Source organism: Pagrus major, chromosome 17, assembly GCF_040436345.1.
Source record: "Pagrus major chromosome 17, Pma_NU_1.0".
In the NCBI taxonomy this organism is placed as follows: Eukaryota; Metazoa; Chordata; class Actinopteri; order Spariformes; family Sparidae; genus Pagrus; species Pagrus major.
Window position 1 is genome coordinate 4,668,457 of NC_133231.1, and position 18,464 is coordinate 4,686,920.

The following is an 18,464-nucleotide window of genomic DNA, read 5'->3' on the forward strand; positions in this document are numbered from 1 at the left end:
CTGCTCCAGATCGTGGGAAAGCATCACATCCTGTTTGATAAGGAGGCCCAAACCGCATCGGTCAACCAGTTTTCCACCCTTGAGCTGAGGCTGAGGGAGTGGACGTGCAGGCCCTGTGACCAGTCACTCGGAAATGTCTTTATGAACACAGTATCATTATTATCAAAACAAGGGACTGGCCGGGCTGCAAGTGGAGCCAATTGTTTGCACAGGTGTGAGTGTGTGAGTGTGTGAGAGTGTGAGAGTGTGTGCTCTTATTTCTATGCATGCAATTGTGTGTTTTCCCTATGTCTTTAAAATGCCTGTCATGCATAAGATTCAATATAAAACTAAAATTACAAGGGGGATTTTGCAATTTTGCGAGATTTCTGATTAAACCTCCCATGCTCATTGTCTAGCCTTCTTTTATGCTCCTCTTTCAGGTAAAACTACCATCACTGATTGTATCTACAAAATCTACTGTTTTTTTCTAGTGCGTTTCCAAACAGAAGAAACACAACGGTCCCTAATTTCACAAATTTGTACTAGGCACCGTGACACAAACGCATAAAATGAGGATGCTCGCCATCGTCTCTGCCTTGAATTAACCTTCTGCATATGTTAAACTGCAATAACAGGTTTGGTTGTCGTGTCTCGCCTCCCGCTCTCCCTGATTTAACTCCGCATTACGGCGTTCCACGGGGGCCTATATCCCTGCGTGTTAATCACTGCTCTTCCTGGCGCACAGAGAAATATATGGCGGGTGCTTGCAGAGGAACAGTGGAGGACAAAAACGTGCTCGCTCTTGGACACTACTTGATTACAGACTAATTGGTCTAGAGTGATTAAATATCTCATGCTTCTCACTAATTGCAGCTATTTAAAGCAGCTATTAGCTTAAAATGCCTGCCACCAACAGCCGTTTACTCATAAACAAAATGTGAGCTGCAGCAATTCACCTGTACTGCTGCGACTGGAAAACAAGAGTTGGAGACGCACAGGAAGCTTCAGCTACAGTGAGACATCACAGCACATCTTAAATATTTAAAGTCTTATTTTTTTCAGAAAGCCAGTGAATACTTTATGGAATACTCTGCGTTGCTTTTTAAAGAATACCTTTTGAAAATGAACTGCTATCTATCTTTTTTCTTCTCTTGCTATTCCCAATAAGTAACAGATGCACATTTTTTACTGGAGCCTAATTAATCACAATTATATTTTCCACATTCATATTGCTAGTGATAATTGATGTGTAATTATTTCTTCATTTGGGCTGTTTGTGTCTTAATGATTTGACACTTATGTTTTTATATATTGAAGGAAAAAAATGAAGAAACAATAATCCCAACGTGGAACATTCGTTTTAATTTAGCAGCCGCGGTCGACGCTTTGCTCTCGGAGATACTCGAGGAAGAAGGACGTGCACGCACACACTCAACGTTTTCATGCGATCTGAGCCTGGAGTGGCCATCAAACACAATCACAAGAGTTAATGTGTGTACACCCACCAGTTTAGCTTTAGTCAGGGCCTCTTTCAGGGCAACAACAAACAACGACAGGGGTGAAAGAGAGGAAGACGGAGAAAAGGGACGCAATAAGAGAGGAGGAATAGGGATAGAGAGTGTGAGAGAGATAGAAGAAGGAGGGAGGAGGGAGGACTTGGCATCACCAGTGCCAGCCGCAGCTCCCGGGAGACAGGCGATGAATTACAGAAATGAGATCTCAGACAAATGCCAAGCTTTTCCAAAGAGCAGCGAGAATGGCTGCACCCCCCTGGAGAACACAGTGATTAGAGAGGGGGAACCAGGGGTCTGCCAAGCCCCTTAAAGGATCTCTGTTAGTCTATGTGTGTGTGTGTGTGTGTGTGTGTGTGTGTGTGTGTGTGTGTGTGTGTGTGTGCGTGTGTGTGGCACTGGGACAACAGCCATGTCACAGAACATGACCCTGAGGTGCAGCCATCAGACAGCCAATATGGCGAGTTAAATACCGCTGCTGCATCAGAGCGGAAGGGCTCCAACTGCCTCCAATCAAACAGGTTTCTGTTCACCTAATGAGCTTAATTAATGAGGCTTAGTTTACACTTCTTTGCTCTGAAATAGGCAACAATGTGCCGCATTTCCAGAATAATATGATATACGTCTAACTCAGGTACAGGTGCTTTTCAGTGAGAGGTCTTCAGCTGTTTAAAGCCAGATTAAAAGGAGAGTGAAGAGGGAGTAAATGCTGGATGACAAAGAGAGGATACAACTCATTCAGCTGCTTTTTTGGGGATCCATTTCTCATTTGTTTTTATTACTCTCACCCATGTATTTATCTGGATCTAGCCTTTTTGAATTTGCTCTGATAGATATGTGAGGGACATGTGCCCTTACCTTTCAAACGCCTGCTTTTCCTCTTTGATTGGTTGATGTCAAAGTTGAACGAAGACTGAGAAGAGGAGCTGCAGACATTTTCAATGGCTGAAGAAACTACTGCCCACTCCTCTGCATGATTTTCAGTCAAAAACAAATTCTCTAATTTTGATTTACAGTTAATATTCTCTATAATATACAGCCATACAATGCTCTATTAGGGACATATGCAAATACAACCTTATCTGTCAAAAAATCAATAAGATTATTTATTATTATTTGCTAGATTTTTTGTTACCAATTATAAAATTTTAACATAAGCATGGATATAAAGAAATGCATTGGCTACAGGGGCCATGTAGGCAAATCACACAACAAGCAAATAATACCCAACAAATCAGCAACAACTTGAAATAAGAGTGTAGGCACAGAATCAAACATAAGTGTGGCATAAGTGACCACATAATGTTACTTTCAGGCAGAAAAGTGCTGGCAGTGCGTTTGGTAGCACTTTTGAAATGTTAGATAACACGCTACACATTGGTTTTGATTAACAGTAGCAAACACTTAGGTAACAGAGGGTTGACTACAACAAGCTTACAATGCATAAGGTGATATAACACTCAGCAACAAAATTCAGTGTACGAAAGGTTCTGCCCCTGCAGATGTGCTTTTTGTTTCTGTTATGATAGTTTCTGTCTAATAGAGCTCAGGATAGTCAGATACAGCCAGAACAAGCTTCTCCTCCATTCTCTTGGTTACCAGAGTGACGGATGACAAGTCCCACCTGATGTAAGTCTAAGTCTGTGGCCCAACAGGTAAATGAGGTCTCCAACACAAAGTGTGTTGTAATTAATGGACGCATCGAAAATGCATTTAGGGTGAATGAGATGTTTACACTGAAATAACATAATGAAAAAAGACACTTAAACTGTATGTAATCTAGTGTGCGATGCTGGGGTTTTCTACCTGGAAGTTACTGTAAACAAACTTAGTATTTGGTTCAATATATGATTGGTTGCCTAAAAACAGCGACATTGATGACACCAGCGTCTTTCTGAAAAGTTCAGAGATTTTGAACTCGTAGCACTCAGAGTGGCTGTAGATAAAAGGTGAAGAGCTATGATGCAGCCGGATGCTGCTGCATATGCTCTCTTCTTATTGGAAACAATTGAAAAAAGACACTGGCTCTCAAAAAAAAAATTATTATGGAGACAGAGGCCCTAATGGATAATGAAACTGGGCAGCATATTACATAGATTACATCACTATCAGAGAGGTCACGACACTAAGTGTCCCTTTTTCCTGACCTACATCATTAAAGCTTCTGAGCATTACAGAGTGGAGATAAAGAAGAAAGAAACATACCTGTCTACCCCGAGACCAACCCCTAAAAACGATTCAATCACAACTCAGCAGAGAACTGAGACAAAGAACAAAACCAACAACCAACAAGTCAGCTAGTCCAGCTACACACCAATATTACAATAATTGTATATTATGAATTGTTTGATGTATTCATTCAATACTGTTCATGTTGGTAGCATTCAGTCAGCTGCTAACCGGACAAGATTTTAAAAAAACACAAATGATTCCACCACCAGCAGAAGATAGATAGATAGATAGATAGATAGATAGATAGATAGATAGATAGATAGATAGATAGATAGATAGATAGATAGATAGATAGATAGATAGATAGATAGATAGATAGATAGATAGATAGATAGATAGATAGATTTTTAAAAAATGTTAATTCAAGGTCATGACAGAAAAAATCTCATATAAATCAGTGTTTCTGTCTTGATTGAGGATGACAGGAGTCTGTGTGTCACTTTCTGAAATTCTTTCTGGGATTCAGACATGAGCCATCAGATTCCCTCAGACAAAATTGTTTCTGAGTGGGAATACCGATTTAAAAATGGGGATTTTATTTCAGCGACTGCCTGAGGGGAAACTACATCAAACCAAACAGAAATCACATTGGAGTCTGAGATGACGAATGGGGACCTTGAATAACTGCATTACTGCTATTATATTTGGAAATGGAAAAAATTAATTTCAGCGCACTGCAATGTTTCAGTTTCTTACAGATTGCGCATCCAGCAGCAGATATACGTTTTGATATAGATCATTTACAATTTCATTAGAAAAGCATTTGCCCACAATTACAGCAATCTATATTTGTCTGTGTTATCTTCCTGCACTGTGGCACTGAAACGCAACTGAAAGCAGAGACACTGAGGAGAGATATGGTGGACAGGAAAGACACGATAGACATAACCATAATCTATGAATATGCAAAACATTTTTCATTTGAAAAGTTTAACTGCCGAACACAAGATGTCTGCAAACTAGTTGTGATGTCATAAATACTCAACCACGCCTCCTCAATAAGATTAAACTTTTTTGTCGTTTCTGCGCTCAGAAATGCGGGTGTGTACCACATGCCTCTACATATTTAATTAAATAAGTATTGTTGTGATCCACTTGACGCGTGTGTGTGTGTGTGTGTGTGTGTGTGTGTGTGTGTGTGTGTGTGTGTGTGTGTGAAAGTCATGGATATGGACCACCTAATTAAGTAAGTCACTAGTAACAGCAGTATCCCAGTCTCCCTTACATATCGAGTTGCATGAGGGGAAACTTAATCAAATCTGTGAAGCATCTACTCATTGGTGCCTTCTTGTCAATTCGGCATTCAGAACATTTTCCTTGTAAAAAGTGTCATTTTTGTCGCAGCATTTCTTTGTAGAAAGAAGAAAGCGGATAACCAGACTCCCTTTAAAAAAAGCTCAATTTTAAAGCTCGTGCTGTTAGGGGAAACTGTATAAACTTTGTGAAAGACTGTCTACAACACATTCTTAAATATTTGGGCCTACTTGTTCAGTCGTCATTATACATTATACATGAAGATATTTCTTTTTTTGGATAAAAAAATATTGTTTCCGTTTGTTCTAATGATGTAGGTGTAGGCCTCTATTTGCATATAGTGCAAATAGAGGCCTAGTACTTGAGATCCAATCACAAGTGGTCACTCAAGACGCATGTCGAGACACATTTAATGTCAGGTGGGAATTGACGGGCTTGAAGCTGTTCACTTATTGTTGGATCACTCAGGACGGGTGGTAAAACCAAACATGCTGTTTTTTTAAATAACAACCTCTCTCTCTCTCTTTCTGTCTCTTAGAACGCACCCGTTGTATTCGCTATTATCCTATCTATCTATTTCTGCCCTAACGTTGGTTCAGGTTCGTTCTTTAAGGGACCCCACAAGTGGACAGGCTGCCATTAAAAACGACATCATTGACAGAGTGACACATAGTGACAACAGTCATAACATTCATAAAACATGAATGTTAAAATCCCCATCAATAACATTACTGTCAAAGTCAGTGCACATGATAGAGAGCATGAACTGCTGATCAAAGTCACCAAAGAAGTTTGCATTTTATTTAGGTGGCCAATAGACGTACAGCTCGACAACTTAACTGAGGAGTAACATCTAGCACTGGGGGAAAAAAATCAGTTTTATGAGTGAACCTTGAGTACATATGAAAGGAGGTGAAGCCGGGAGGGGTTGACTCAATAAGTATAACATATTGTATAATAAGTACTTTTAATTTTGATATTTTCAGTATGCTTTGCTGATGATACCTCTGTACTTTTAACAGAATCTGTTTTAGAAGTAGAAGTAGTAGAAGTATCTGTACTTCTACTTAAACACTTAAATATGTGTACATAATGTTTGTACTCTGATAGCGTATGAAACTGAATGTGTTTTTGTTACCTGAGAAAGCAACTTTTATATCTTCCATGAAGTCGGCCATGTTGCACTGTCATGTTTCTAAAGTAGCCCAGAACATAAAAAACAAACACTGGCTCTAGAGATGACCTTTCTCAATTTTAGGGTTTTTTTAGTGGCCACTGTTGGGGAGGCTGAGAAGAGGAGTATTCAGTTGGTCGCAATCTGCAACCACACCATGAGATGCCACCAAATTCAACACGCTAGACCTTTAAATCAAGGATCTGACTACTTCTGCAATAAGCACAAAACATTTGCAGTGTCGTCCAATAAAAGAACTTTTATAATTATATAATATATATTCACAAGATAATGGCCTTTCATGCACTTACAGTGTGCGGTACAATTAAATATAACCTTCTACAAAGGGAATGCTTCAGTTTCAACAGGCCTCAGTTCATCAGAAATAAAGCACTATATTTATGTCATTGCTGAAAGTGTAATTTTCTTCTGACGTGTTTTCTGTTGCACACTGGTAAAAAAAAAAATCATTCTCACATGCTGAGCTTAAATTCAGCACAAACTGGATCAAAATGAAGCAGCACAGCCTGTGCGCCTGATCCCGCCATATGTTTCCATATAGATATCAAGCCATCGATTAGGGGAATGCTGTCATCAAGTTGGCAGCGATTAGGCTGCTGGCTTTGGCACCCAGTCAACAACTAATTCACATGCTAATGTCTTCCAGATCAGGTCTCGCCCCCAAACTGGTTCCCCTTATTGACTTGATTCCCTGATTGGACAGATGGCCACCTTTCAATATCACAAACGTCTGTTTGTGTTTAGGCTCGGGGTATGGGGTTGTCAAGAGGAGGGGGCAGGATTCCCAAGCTTATGAATAAACAACAACACTCATCTAGATAAACAACAACATTATCTGGCGTCTGAACCTTGACGACGATCCATTATGGCCATTACTGTCACATCATGTGCTACAGTCGGCTTTTAATTGCTTTTATTCGCTATTGAGAATGGGGGGAAAACTCAGACACTGTATCAGTCGAGGCTCTTAATTGATTTGTCCTCGCGCTTGCCAAGACTGCAGTCAATACAGTCGAGTGTGCTGAAACCTATCAAAGCGGAGCGAGGACTGAAGGCACGAGCACTGAGGACAAAACAGCTGAGGCTTGTGGAGAGAAAAGGGAAAAATAAAGCAGAATTTTTATTTCTCTCGACCGTCCCCCCTCCTTCTCCTCCTCCCCCACACATCTCTCCCTCACCTCTTGCTCTGCTCTTTCTCTCTCCGCTCTCTCCATTTTTGTGCCTGGCAGCAATCTTTCTCAGGAGACTTTCTCTGCAGTTGTGTAAGGGGAATGTCAGTCCTGTGTAGTTGTGTGTGCTTCTATCTGTGTGTGGGTCTGCCTCTACGAGAAACGTCCCCTGGATGTGCTCATTAGCAAAACACAAGTGCGTATGGCTCCCCAGAACAAGGCATTCTGGGTACTGCCACTGTCTATCTCAGCTTTGTGAGTTCGGAAGCAACTAATGAACAGATTCAGGCATGAATACAGGGCAGCGCACTGCACACATTAACACACACACACGCACACACGCACACACAAAAATTAAGTCTTTAAAATGACCTTTCACTTATAACAGACACAAAGAAAAACATTCTACAAACTTAATATTCTAATTTTGTGTGGGGATGGTCTGAAGCTCTCTGTTCTGGTAAAAACAAAAGAAGAAAAAAAAAATACAAATTCTGCTCTAAAGGACATTTTTTCCAACACATAAGTGCATATTGAATATTCAGTATTTAACACACAGAGGAGTCTCCTGGTTGGCTGGAAAGAGGTTCTGGATTTGTGTGAAGGGATTTTAATAAAAGGTACTATTTTTTGTATCTTCTCACGTGAAATGTGGCACCCAAGTTTTTACATTTCATTCAGTTTTGTATAGGTGACAACACAACATCTCATCTCCTCCTTCTGTGAGCTTGTTACTGTAATATACAGAAACGGCTCAACAATGTTTCAGTTATGGGCTTTGGTGAGCATTAAACAAGACAACAAGTGTCATCTTTCTAATGCCGTACTTTGAAAGTCTTCAAACTTCATTAGTTTTATGACAAGGTACTACTTTCTCAGGTTGAAAAATGTTCTTTTAAATTGATAGACATCGTATGTGTAATTCATTGCACAATTCAAAAAGGACAAAAAAATTATTTGTCTCTCGCCATTCATTACCACACGTTTTTTTCTGAAATCCCATAATGCGCCACCAGAAGGGGAGGAACTTGACTCAAAAAACACCCATGTCTTTCAAACTCTATGTTGTTTGTAACGAGGTCTTTGTGTTATACATGTGTAATTTGCAAGCTCAAGGTGAGATATCTCTGATTTGACAATGCTGCTCCAGCAGTGCTCCCCATTACATGAAAACATATCGTCTGGTGTGAAATCAATGAGGAAAGCTATCCTGGTTGCCCACACTGTCCACATGTTCTCCATACACACTGTATTAGAATAATAAAAGCACCCAAAAAAGAGCATATTCCCTGTATAAACACAGTCTGGTGTGTTGTGCAAGGTGCAGTAATTGATCAGTGCCAGAAAATGAAAGCAAGTATACAGTATGTCCTGGAATTCAATTTCAGTGTTGCATCTATCTGAAGACAGAGAGTATCTAAAGATAGTGTCGTAAAGTATTGTTCTGTGAAATTAATTACATAACGTATTTCAAGCTGAGCATAGGCACTCATAAATATGCATTTTCATGTACAAAAGGAAACAAATTTAGACCCAATCACATTGCCACTGTTCAAAACTAATCAGTGCATAGCAACGAATGGAGAGACACTGTAATCTCACATGCAATAAAACGCTGTGAAATGAGCAGAACAGGTGCATAGGTGAACAAAGATAAATATAGCCTGGCTTGATGAAATAATTTCTCTGTCCTGGATAATAACTCATTATGTTAATCACAAGCCCTATTAATCATTTTCTCATTTGAACTGTCAGGATGTGATTGTCGTACGAGGAGATTGTGTAAAGTACAGCGAAAAGATTCGCCTTTTGCCATTCATCAAAGTCGCGTGGGCACAAGAAAAAAAAAAAGGAACGTCAGAACGGAAATCGATGCTGGAGCTGCTGCGATGGTTTTCACCCGAGCCATAACAATGAAAAGCCTCCTCATATCTGGGGAAGTAAAAAGAAAAGAGATGATTAACACATTTGCACCCACTCCGGCTGTTAGAACCTGATGGCGCTGTAACACAACAGCACAACAGGAACCATATTAGCAAGAGCCAGGAGAGTGTGTGTCTCTGCATACTGTATGTCCTTTCCTGTGTGTGTGTGTGTATGTGTGTGTGAGAGAGAGAGAGAGAGACAGAGAGAGAGACAGAGAAAGAGAGTGTATATGAGTGAGTGTGTGGCACCAGGCTCATATATTGTGATTGTCTCATTGTGAGAATGCCCTACTGGGGTGGCCAGCTGTTCCTGTGCCCATAAAAAGGAGGCAGGAATGTCTGGTGGGATGAAGGAGGCTGCAGAGACACACACACACTTTAGAGGAGCAGATGTAGGGCAAACACACACACACACACACACTTACACACACACTTGTATCTATACACATACGTAGCAACGCAGCACACACAAAAACTCCCACAAACATAGAAAGACGCACACACAATGCACAACCTCAAACACAGAAAAATTTCACACAAAAACTGCAAAGACATATCCACATTCGTAGATACCTGGATGTACGTGCGGTACAGCACTACACACATCCAGATACAAACACAAAGACACACACACACACACCAGCCGCAGCAGCAGGCGAGGTGGTGGAGGCGTTATCGGTCCATATCTGTGCTTGGAGCCACAGCAGTCTCCAAGGCTGCTATCAGCTCCCCCATTATCTCTGTCTGAGAGTGTGGAGGAGGAGAAGGAGGAGGAGGACAACGATGAAGCCTGCCCCCCCACCCCCTATCAACCAGCTCCCCTCATAGCTTCCGTACGCACACACACACATATTAACACACACTCACCACCAACTCGTTAAGAGGGCGGAAATGAAATGTCTGTCCCCTGAGTCGCCTGAGTAGCAGAGCTTTGCTTCTGTGGCACAAGTTTGGAGACGACAACAGGCATCCAATAATAAATCTACAGACAGAAAGAGAGGGGAAGGAGCTGGAAGGAAAAGAGATGGGAAGAAGGAGAGTGAAAGAATAAGAGAGAGGATGAGAGAGAGAGAGAGAGAGGGCGACATAAGGGGATGGCAGGGGGAGGAAAGGGAGGGAGCAGCCTGCTGCAGCCGGCCCTACCTCAGGTCTCATTAACTTAATGGTCTCTGTGGATGCTGAAGGGCTGAGCAAGGATAGAGGGCAAGAGGGGAGGGGAGGAGGTCTGCAAACTAAATTTAAAGCAATGTTTTCTTTAGGATGAACTTTTTAGCACACATGTCAGCAGTGAATTGAGGAGAATGCTTTTATTTTGAAGATCTATGCGGGCCTCAGCTGGTTTCAATACCTGGATTGTTGGGGGAGATTGTGAGAGGAAAGTAAGATACATAATGCCAAACTAGTCCTGTGGAGCTGTCGCAACAGTGGTGAACATTTGTATTATATTATGTATTTATATTGTGGGTGATGGTTTACAACAACAACAATAATGAGGCTTAAAAAGAGTGAATATAGGGTTTGTTGTATATTAATTTTGTTAAAATCTTTGTCGCACATGAGTGTCTGTTCTGCACTCCTCCACAAAGAGGAGCAGCTATAGTGCAGAGAAAAAACAAATGAAAAGATCCTGGTTCAGGATTCCGGTGTTGTCCATGGAGGTCGTGCTGCACTAGGGGCAGAAAGGCTAAACATTTGTGAGATGTTATACTGGATCCATTAAGTGCTATGCATCTAACAAGGATAGTGTGCAAAGTCTATCCTCTAAAATAAAGCAAAGACATATTTGAAATAAAATGTGCAAAAGTGTAAAGTACACTCAATCAATCAATCGATCTGTATATAGTATATACAATTTGTATAGCGCCAGTTCACAACAAAAGTCATCTGATGACACTTTTCAAATTGAGCAGGTCAGACCATACTCTTTAATACCTTCATTCTTCATAATTATTTACAGAGACCAAACGTTTCCCCCATGGGCAAGCACCTGGCGACAGTGGAGAGAAAAAACTGCCTTTTAACAGACAGAAAGCAGAACCAAACTCAATGGTGGGCAACCAGCTGCCTCGACCTGCAGACAAGACTGGCATTCAATCTTCGATCTGTTGCTCATTTTGTTCAGCAAGATAACCTTCACAGATGATCACCACTTTTCTGATTTTCAAAGCAAAATAAAAGCGCCGTAAGTAAAAATCTAATGTTAGGTTCTAAACAGGCTGCATTGGTCACATGACTTAAACGTCACCACCACTATTCGTCTTACTACGCAATTATTATACACATTTTCTTTAAATTGACCAATCTACAAGTTGTAAAGTTAGAATTAGAATAGTTCTATAGGCAACTGAAGTCTGCCTATAAAGACGGACTAGTGAGTAGACGAGTGTTCAGTGTGGTGACGTTTAATGTCCGTGACAATTTAGCTGTTTTTAAGAAAATAAGCACTTTATAATTAAATTGTGGGACATTTATTCTATAGTAGAACAATATGTGTAAATATATTAAGCCTGTGGTAGCCACACACCTTATTTTAGGCATTTAATCAAAAAACAATTTTGAAAAACCTATTGACTTTGTGACGAGTAAACCAGATGTGCAAAAATGCTAACAGATTTTATTAATGTTTTGTTTAATCACGTCACTTCTTTCTTCATTCTCTCCTAGAAGTTCCAGGTCAATGAAAAGTACCATTACCTTGAGTAAGCTTGTGGATTTCTCCAGGTTTAAACTTGAAACATTTGAAATAATGGAAATACACCACACTGTAAATAATTTTGTGCTGTTTCAACTTAAAAGTCTAAGTTCAATTGCTGCCTTAAATATTTGAGTTAACTTAATTTAGGTTTAATAGTTTGTTTAAAATCTTCTTTTAAGTATTCTTTTTTTGTTAAGTTAACTGAACTTGAAAATACACTACTTCAGTTAACTTAAGATATTAAGTTGGATCAACGACTGTTCACTTATACTGCCAATCATTATAATTAAATTAGATTTCCTTACATTTGGAGAGAACTTTGAAGAGTCAATTCTTCATTTCACACAAGAAACAGCAGCAGCTGCTCCTATTGGTGCTGCTTTGTTCCAGCATTTGCACAAAGATATGACTTGAAACAAATAAAACTTTTATATGTTTGTTAAGTTAATTAGAAAAGATAAGTTGATTCCACTAAATTTTGTCAAGACATTTTACAGTGTACTAGACAAAATACTGAACAAAGGTCTAGTGATTTTCAGACATTTTAATGCAGAATTCTTACCTTAAACTGCATGTATTCAGTTCAGTGACAGTCTTGTTATTGCATTTTCTGTAATAGATGGTGTCTGAAAAAGGTCCAATGCGGGACATCTTCTTGTATATTTTTCTTTATGGTAACATAGATTTCATTTCATGTAAATCACTGGTGTAATATTTTTAACCAGCCTCCCAATTTTTGAATTGCTTTCTTGGACCAGTTAAGAAGGGGAGAAGTTAAAAGATAGATTTTTGTTTTTATATATGGAGTTTATAAGTCACATTTTTGTATATATCTCCTCTGTACAATGAAACACTTACTTGTCTCCATGAGTGTGCCACAGCAGCACTCATAGTTCTTTTGTGCTGGTGTCATGGCCGTCAGTGTTGACAGGGTATCAGCTGCTATCATCTGGACTGTCCAGCCACTGGCGCCACACTCAGAGGGGTGTCTGCACCACCTGAGGTCTGACATGGACACACTCAGACAGACACATGGGACGGCAGTCTGGAATATAGATGTAGAAAGGGTAGAGAGGCAGCTTCCTGCTACACTGCTGTTGGATCTTAATATAATGTCATTATTTTGTGTGTAGGATGGATGGGAATCAGATTTACAAAGCCCAACAAGGCGGCCATCAGAAAGTGCACTGAAATGCTGCTCTCGCCATGGTAACACATTAGCTTTCTGCGCGCCACCCACTGTATTGAAAATGTATTTCCATGACACTATTAATCAGAGGTGTCAAGTAAGTGTAGCGTGTAAAACAACCATTCAGTAAAGTGAACTGGAATGGAAAGATCATTCTTCATTTTCTAACTCTCTGCTCTGGTCTGAAAAAGCTAACAGCTGCTGATTTGCAGCATGACAGGGCACAGGCCACTGCAAGAGACAGAGACAGACAGGCTGAAGAACAAGAGAGATGACAGACCTCAAACCAGTCCACATACTGTACATCAGACTGCCACTGGGTGAAAAGCAAAAGGGACACTGCAGTGATGAATGGAGAGAAAGGGAGCTGGCGAGAACAATATTTAACATAGAGGGACCAATGGGAGAGAAACGTGGCGACGCTGGACCTAATACAAGTAGAAAAGCTATAATTCATGAGAAATGCAGAGTGAAATAATTTGTCATTTCTGTTAAAAGCACCTTGATCACAGCTGTGTGGGTCTGGTGGGGGAAGCATCGTTAGAGAATTGCTTACAGCAACTACACTATATTCAAGTTTGAATTTCACATGCAAGGTTTTCTGTAAGTTAATGTGACACAAGCAAACAAATACACAAATACACAGCGACACACTCCCTCTGTCTCTCTCTCTCTCTCACACACACACACACACACACACGCACATAAAGTCACACTGCAGGGACCATCTGACAAGGCCAAAGTGATGTTGGTTTCAGGGGACCGTGAGTCAGTCCCTCCACAGATGGGCCGAGGCCCTGCACCCTCTCCCTAATGCTCCATTCTGCAGCTGTGTGAGATTAGCTAGGTACCATCAATGCTAATTTGTGCTGATACAACCAAAACTTTTATTGAGAGGAGGGAAAAAAGGAGATAAAACACACACAGCTTTGGTACAAGGAAGATGTCTCCTTGAGTCTGCTGCAGAGGTTGCACTCAAGGTGTACTCTGCACAGAGGCCAAGGTGTGTATTTATGTACATTAGTATACTGATTATTATAGCTTGATATAATGATCATTTCTAGGGATTTGAACAATCTTGTTAAGCTTTGTAGAGGTTTAAATCATGTCATGTCAAGATTTCATAACATACTTTGCTGCACAGTAATCTGTCTATCACAAAATACATTTATATTTCACTAGTTTGGTTTGCTGAATACATTCTGGAGGTAAAGGCACTTCAAACTTTGACACCAGAGACAAGTGTTCACACTCTGCATCACACATGGTGGGAAATTTGGTTAAAGTTAAAGGACTTATTTGTAAGAAAAGTTGATTAATGAGTGTCATTCCCAATGTTAAATAAAGACTCTCTGGGTTTCCCAACTCGTCAAAAACTGATGCTTTGGGATTGTAGGACACCCGGCCTCCAACCCAAAGCGTCAGTTTTTGATGAAACCTGGACCTTTGAAAAAGAGGGTTTTGGGACAAAAAAAAACCCTGAAAAGTGCTCTAAGTCAGCATTGACTTTTATATAAAGGGTATAACCATGACCACAATGTTTCCATAACCCTTACCTTACTGATCTACCTGAATATAACCATAAAAACTTGCATGCAAATCATGCTTTGTGGTTGGTAGTTGCTATTGTAAGAAATCAAATGAAATGAAGAGTGAACATTTTGCATATGTTCATTTTATCATTATGTTGATTAAACAAAAAACATTTTATTTCTTTCAAAACTTGTTGCAAAATGGTGGAAGCCTATTCCTGCCAAAAATCAACCCACTCCTTTATGAGATACTATCATAGTAAGTATTTTCAAGTGTCTAGAGTGAGCTTCTATAGTTGTATTTGGATACAGGATTTTTGTAAACAGGGTTGTGTTTTTGTTTTGAAAAGTTTGACATTTTGGGAAATACACTTATCCCATTTCTTGATAAGAGTTAGATGAGAAGATCGATGCCACACTCCTATCAAGAAGCAGCAGCAAGCAGCCGGTTAGCCTAGCTTAGCATAAAAACTGGGAATGTGGGGAAATGGTTTCGTGGCACCGTCCAAAATGAATAAAATCCACCTAGCAGCACCTCTAAAGATCACTGATTAACACGTTACATGTCCTTTGTACCACTCTCATGTCTACATGGTTCTCTCAGGATTATCTATCTATCCGTAATCCTTAAGTGAACTGCAGAGTTAATGGGTCCTTAATCAGTGTTTAAAATAAGCCTTTTTTACAGTGGACACTTAGACATGGCATATAAGAAAAGCACAGACGTTTCAATTAACATTAACGATGGCTCACCATCATACCTTTCAATAGAACATATTGAAGGGTGAGGCAGCAGGACCCTGAAACTGAAGCAGCTAAATAGAACTGAGCCATTATTTGTATTATTATTATTTACGCTGTTCCTTTTCAAGTGACATGTCAAAATACTTTTCATAAAAAAAGGCCTGGAGGACAGAAATGTTCACCAGTGAACAGAACTATAAATTAACAACACAAGGATGGATATGTGTATTTGTTGAGACATGACATGTATAAAGTCTTCAAATCCTCTCACCCCCTTTTATTCATCATTCCTTTCCTCCGTTCCATTTGCCAGTCATCATCAGTCGTACACTGTCTAATAAAGTGACTCTCTTGTAAATGTCTCCCAAAGGGTTCAGAGACTGTGTAGAGGGTTTCATGTTTTTGTTATTGTGAAGAACAGAATGTAATTTATTTTGTGTCATGGCAGAATTTTAGCCCCGTAACGTTGCACACAGATCATCTATTTACAGCTCTTTACACTTGATGCATTTATTCATTTTCTTTCCTGCTATGTGTTCCAAATGTCTTCCACTGTAATAACCCACTGAAATACATCAGACCTGTAAACCACAATAACACAGAGAGAGAGAGAGAGAGAGAGAAATATCCCACATATGGCTAACCCTAATATGGTAACTCTGACTGAATACATTATTTGTCATATACATAATGTCTCCCAGCCAGCTTATTTTCCCCAGATAAGTAATATACAGTGTAATGTCACTGGCACGCATGCTGCAGTAGGAATAATGGGAAGGTTTGCTCTCTTTATGAAATAGTATTCATCACAACAGAGACAAACAAATTTGATTTCAGCTGTGGATTACTCACTGGTGGAGATTGATATTGTTTTCATGCAAAACCAATAAAGAGGCATCATGTGGATGTTTTGATTACATTATTGGAGCTACAAATACAGTTAATAATAAAAGTGTACTAGTGCCTCATGACTGAATCATCCTACAGTATGGTATATTCCTTGGGGACCATTAATGTTGTGTGAAGCTGCAAAAATAACTCAATAATGACGGCTTACATAACCTAAACCTCCCTCCAGACTTGTAGTGTGCAAATTTATGGGGCAAGTTCTGTGATCTCCTCTTTTACTTTGCAACAAGAAGTTCATGGCATCTATTGTGGTCCTTTATATCAAAGGTTAGAGTGAGGTTACTGTCTGAAGGGCTAAAAGCTTGACAATTATATTTCTAAAGGCATTGAAATTGCCCCTCCATAAAAATGGTTTACTTGTAACATACAGTATCATTCAGTTAAAAAAAGGCTTTGTTAGGGCCTCTTAATTAAAAATATGTAGATCAAAGTGACTCCGGATTTCATTACCTTGATTACATACCTGTAAATGTCCTATTTGTAAGAAAAGTTGATTTTTTTTGTATTTTTTTTTTTTTCAACTAATTTTCAAAGCATCATTTTTTGACGTGTTGGGAATGAGACTCAAGAATCAACTTTTCTTACAAATAGGACCTTTAAATATGGCTCAGTAATGATCACCATTTCCATAATTTGTAAATTAAAAAACACACTTTTGAAATTGAAACTCCTGACTTAGTTGCTTGCTAGATACTGCATGTGCATTGGAGTTACTCTGATTAACTTATACAAGCTAATTTCATTGAAACTAACTATATCTCTTTGCATGTTGTGCAACTTAAAAAGTGCATATGGAGCTAAAAGCCACTGGACTCTGTCCAAAGCACATTGTATCACACGGTTTAATATGTATACATACACAAAATGTAAAAGCCACAAGTTGAGGAAGTTACAGTGTGCACTGTAACAATTTCTTGGTTAACAGCAGCCAGGTGTAGTGACTTCCTGGAGTTTTGTCATCACCATGAGGTCACCAGACAACCAACGGAGACTTAGAGAGTTATCTTGTTGCTTTCTCTCAAGCATTATGTTTCTGGAGGGAATGTTTACAAAAACAAATGGAAAATGGTGGCTATCACATTAGTATCTGTGGGGAAACAGTATGTTTAGGAAGCACTGGGCCCAGCTGCTACCAATTCTGACATTAGGACGTCATAAATTAGTTGTGTGCATTACAATCCATTGACCCTCTTGGCTACTGGTAGCTCCTTGTAAGTGTTAAGCTGTGTTTCCACTGCATGGTGCAGTGCAACTCAGCTTGACCTAACAAGCTTTTGGTACCAGCTACTTCTCTCAATTTCATTTTCCACTGCAGCTGGTACTCCTTCGATGAAAGCAGGAGAGATCCTTTCATAGGCAACCAAATTGGTCGATTGACCAAAGCATGTGTTTTTGGGCTACCTGTTTTAGAATCTGGGTGAAGTGAAGTGAAGATGTTTGCAAGACGTCCGTACAAGTGGCGATTCTAGTGACAGTTCCCTCTGTACAGTCAGTGGTCTGCAGTGTTTTCACTCCACTGTTTGGCATCAACTCAGCTCACTTTGAACCTCAACAGAGGTGATACAAAAAAGTACCAGGTAGTATTCTTTTTACAATGGAAAACCAAAAAAGAGCAAGCCAATCCAAGCCAGGCCAAGCCAAGCCAGGCCAAGCCAAGCCAGGCCAAGCGGAGCCGTGCCTCAGTAAGAGGCATGTACATTATCCATTCAGTAAACAAAGTGTGACAAGCATAAACATTCTCTCTCTCTGTCTCTCTCTTACTCAGATCTGGTGCCAAGTGGGCATCACAGGTGCACCGTGTGTTTGTCTAATGGCTACCTGCTGCCTGGCATAGTTACATATGGACACAGGGAAATCTGATTAACTACGCAGCCACACTCTGCAGTACCTTTAATGCACCTTGTAAACATGCATTTGTCTGTAAATACTCTCTATGGTATTGCACATAACAAGAAAAAAAATCATGTTTTGTTTTGTCTAGGTTTTTTTATAGCTTCATCACTAGAACTACATTTCACATTACATATTACATTTCATTTTGCATTGAATTCCACAACTTATCGGTCCACCTGTGTTTTCTTCATGACTTTAATTTGTTAACCTTACATCTTCTATGACTCTATAAGG